Source organism: Ochotona princeps, chromosome 12 (genome assembly GCF_030435755.1).
Source record: "Ochotona princeps isolate mOchPri1 chromosome 12, mOchPri1.hap1, whole genome shotgun sequence".
Lineage (NCBI taxonomy): Eukaryota > Metazoa > Chordata > Mammalia > Lagomorpha > Ochotonidae > Ochotona > Ochotona princeps.
Window position 1 is genome coordinate 70,230,924 of NC_080843.1, and position 4,181 is coordinate 70,235,104.

Sequence of the window (4,181 nt, forward strand, 5' to 3'; positions counted from 1 at the left end):
GCACTCCTATGCTCATAGCAGCACAATCAGTAATTGCAAAAACATGGAAGCAACCAAAATGCCCATCAACAGAGGATTGGATAAGAAAGCTATGGTTCATCTACTCCATGGAATACTACTCAGCTATTAAAAGAAACAAAATGCAGTTCTTTGTGGCCAAATGGGCCAAACTGGAAACCATAATGCTAAGGGAAATGAGCCAATCACAAAAGGTTAAATACCACGTTTGCCTTAATTTAAGATGATATGATGTTATGTATAACATGTTATGTTTTGAATGTTATATGTTGTGTATAAACTAAATTGAAGTATAGGTGAGGTGGTCACAGAAGGTGGCTGGGAACTCGCATTTACTTTCAACATGTTGGTTACTCATTACTATGTCAATTAATCCCATAATGATGTAAATTTTTGCTGATGGTATGATGGAGCTTTCAATTGACTGGGATAATACTCTGCTAGCTCTGTCTTCAGACCAGAGAGGGTATACCTAAGAAGACGTTGAACTTGACTGGACAATAAGATGCTGGACTCTATGTTTGGTGTATGCTTGCAATGGGGGAATCTCAACTGAACTTGAGCTGTGGTTATGCAACAAGGTGGAGGAATCCACCATGGTGGGAGGGTTTGGGGAGGGGTGGGAGAACCCAAGTATCTATGTAACTGTGTCACATAATACAATGTAATTAATGAAGTTAAATAATAAAAAAAAAAAAGAAAAAAAAAAAAGCTTTGTTCAAATCTTCAGATACTTTTATGTCCTGAAACATTCTAGCAAGTTTGTTTACATAATCTGCAGACAAACCAACTTCTCTTAGCCATTCGACCATATTTTCTTCAATTTCACTATCAGCAGAGATGTCTAACATAAGACGTCATGTCAAATGAGCTTTGTGATAAAAACGTCTTTGTTTTGTACATATTTAAGTACCAGGAGCAGTCCTTTAACCTTTGCTTCAAGACGAGGGTGCCTGTGTTCTATAAAATCTCTCTGCTAAATCCAAGTATGCCTTCTCAAAATTGTCCCTATAAATTTGAAGCTTATCCTCAGGATTAGAACAAAGGTTAACATAGGATTCTCATTCTCCAATGGCCAGCTGAGAATCAAAAGCTTCTTCTAATCTTTCAGCATGAACCAGCCTCATTGCACTATCTTGGAGTCTGTTTTTTATATTTGAAAAGAAGGACTCATTCCATGTATCAAGCATGAGCTTCCTAACAATGCTGTCTTCAACATTTGATTTTTTTATTGCTCCCTTGTTTACCCATTAAAGTAATCTCTAGTTGACAAAAAAAATTTCAGTAAAATGTCACATTGCATAAAAAATTTTCACCATTTAACAATATACGCTTTCAATAAAGCTGTAGCATCATGAAAGCTCAGTACTCGCACCTGAGCTTGTTTAATAAACTCAAGAATGTCTTCTTTTAAAGCCTGATAGATTTTTGCTGGGCCTTTATTATCCCAGAGAAAGACTGCATGAATGTCTGAAAACAGATCAAACCACTGCTGCTTCATAACAGATTACTAGCGTAAAAGCTTCAGAATAATCGGGTGCATGAAATCCCACTTGTCTTCAAAGTGAAGACAGTCTTTATTCTTTAAGAGATTAGACATAGCCATGTTCCCTCAACTTAGATTCTTGTGAGAGGACGCAAGAGTTGGCTGCGCTCCAGGCTAGGCCAAAACTGGAGGCCAGAGTTCCCTCCAGAGCCCACAGGCTCTGTGTGTGGCCCACACCAGTCGTGAGGGTAAGGTGGGCGCCAGGGTTCTGTGCAGAGGGGGCGGACCTCGTCCCAGGCACCTGGTGCTTCGCCTACATGGTCACCAGAGCTGCAAAAGAAAGGCAATCTTGTAAAAAACTGGTTTTTTTTTAAGATTTATTCATTTTTATTGGAAAGTCAGATATACTTGTTTAGTTCTTCATCAATTGTCTCAGCAACCATAGTTTATTTTAATCACTTCTCTTTACCCAACTTTTGGATCCGATTTTAATGTTTTTAGACTGAAATCCTCATGGAGGATGACGTTTGGATCCTTTCATATTCTTTTTTTGTTTGGGGTAATTTTAATTGAGCACTCATTCTGGCATGTGAAATATGGAAGTGAAAAAGCCATTGTTCCGCAAGAGTACAGAAGATGGTTAGAAACTGTAATTAGATTTCTAGACGTCAGCATCACTTACAGCATTGCATTTTTGTACTCGTTACATTAGTTTCCACAAATCAGAGAAAAATGCTATGTGCCTTTTAGGGCCTGACTGCTTTCACTAAGCATGATGGTCTCCAGAGGAAGTGACCATTTTCCAATCAAGGCCCTACTTCGCATAACCTGTACTTCCAGGTGGCCTGTATAATGATGAGTACATTTTTGCAGGGGATTTTTTTTCTTGATATTAGCTGATTGGTGTATTTGGGCTTTGCATTCATGTTCAGATGAATTACAGCAGCATGAGCATCTACAAGAAATGCTGAGATGCTAACGTGTTAAAGAATCTCCTGGGTACTTTTTCATAATAATTTTCCATTATTGTGTCTGTTAATGTCTCAGCTGCATCTTATTAAGGACAAACCTGAAATTGCTGAGCTAACGCAAAAGGTTTAGTTAAAAATGTAGTTCCCAAGTTAATCACAAAATATCAATGCCCAGAAAGTTTTTGGATTCTTTGAAATACCATTAGCATTAGTAGCCACTACGACAAAAAGAGTCACTTTGTCAATGATCAACATTAATTCTTCAGGTTTTGTTTGATTTTTTTGAACATCCATGGATTACTTCACTTTGTGGCAGCAGAAAAAGACATTCCAGTGTTCATATAGTTTTAGTAGTGGCTGAGTCTTCATTTTACAGGCCAAAATGAATTGATAGAGTTCTAAAGTAACTATCTTGGTGGTGCTTGGAAGGAAAGACCTTCTATTTGCTGGTTCCTGCCCACAGATGCCCGCAATAGCTGGAGTTGGAGCTCCAATTCCCATCCAGCCCCCAGCTTTAGCCTGTAAATCTGCAATTCTGATAAAAATAAATAAATACTAAAAATGAAAAATACAAATAAATTAATTAATAGAAATACATAAAATGGCCCTGGCTTTGCTTCAAAAGCCAAACCTCAATGTGTGCATTTGTGTAAGGCATTTTTGCAAGATAAAGAATCTTGTAAATTTATGCCATGTCTTCTATATCATCAGTTAATCCATTCTCTCCCTCTCCCTGTTAAGATTCGCCCGCTGTGTTTCCTGTGACTGAACCACTCACCTGCTTATGGCAAACAGCACGCACTTCTCCAGGCTCAATTCCATTGCATCTCCTTATTTTACTAACTCAGCTGAACATAGAACCATCCACTGACAAAGCAGTCATGCTCATCTCCTATTCATGGCTTCAGTACCTGTGGCCAGCTGCAGCCTAGAACACAGATCAGTTTGGCTCAGCTGTGGCAAGGTCATTTGGGGGCACTCACAACCCCATCTGAGGACATGGGTTCAAGCCTGGGCTCTACTGCCAATCCCAGGTTCCTGACAGTGTGTGTATTGAGAGGCAGTTGGGGAGAGCTCAGGGGCTAAGTTCCTGTCACTCTGTCCCTGCCTTCTGAGTGACCTGGCCCAGCTGAGCCCTGGCTGGGAGTGAATCCTCAGGGGACTGAGCATTAGATGTGTGATCTCTCTCTCTCTCTCTGTCACTCAAATGTAAAAAGGAACTTTTAAAGATAATATTTAAAATATACACAGCACACGCACAAACACACACACCAGAAGATGCCAAGCTTTGTGTAACACTGGTGCCAGTGTGTGTGTGTTAAGCATTGTGGTGCTGGGTGTGTGTTTGTGTGTGTGTGTGTGTGTGATTGCCATGACAGGGTATGTATGGGGGGCAGGAATTGTGGTGCCAGGCTGTGTGTGTAGTAGGCATTGTGGTGCCAGGGTGTGTTTGTGTGTTTAAATGTGGCACTAGGGTCTTTGTGTGTGTGTCTGTGTCATCGTGATGCTATGGTGTGTGTTGAGAGTGGAATTGTGGTTTTTCAGGGTGTGAGTGTGTATGCACGCACGTATGTGGCATTAAAGTTCCAGGGTATGTGGGTGGGGCAGTAATTGTGGTGCCAGGATGTGCCAGCCTGTGTGCGTGTGTCTGTGTCTCTGTATGTGTGTCATTATTGTGCCACGGTGATGTGGGGGGCAGGAATTGT

At 40.5% G+C, this 4,181-nt stretch overlaps 1 pseudogene; it reads right to left on the reverse strand.

Annotated features, from left to right (window-relative positions):
- Positions 1-956: 956 nt before the first annotated feature.
- LOC131481524 (cullin-5-like) lies at positions 957-1,624 on the reverse strand (annotated as a pseudogene).
- Between the last annotated feature and the right edge of the window lie 2,557 nt (positions 1,625-4,181).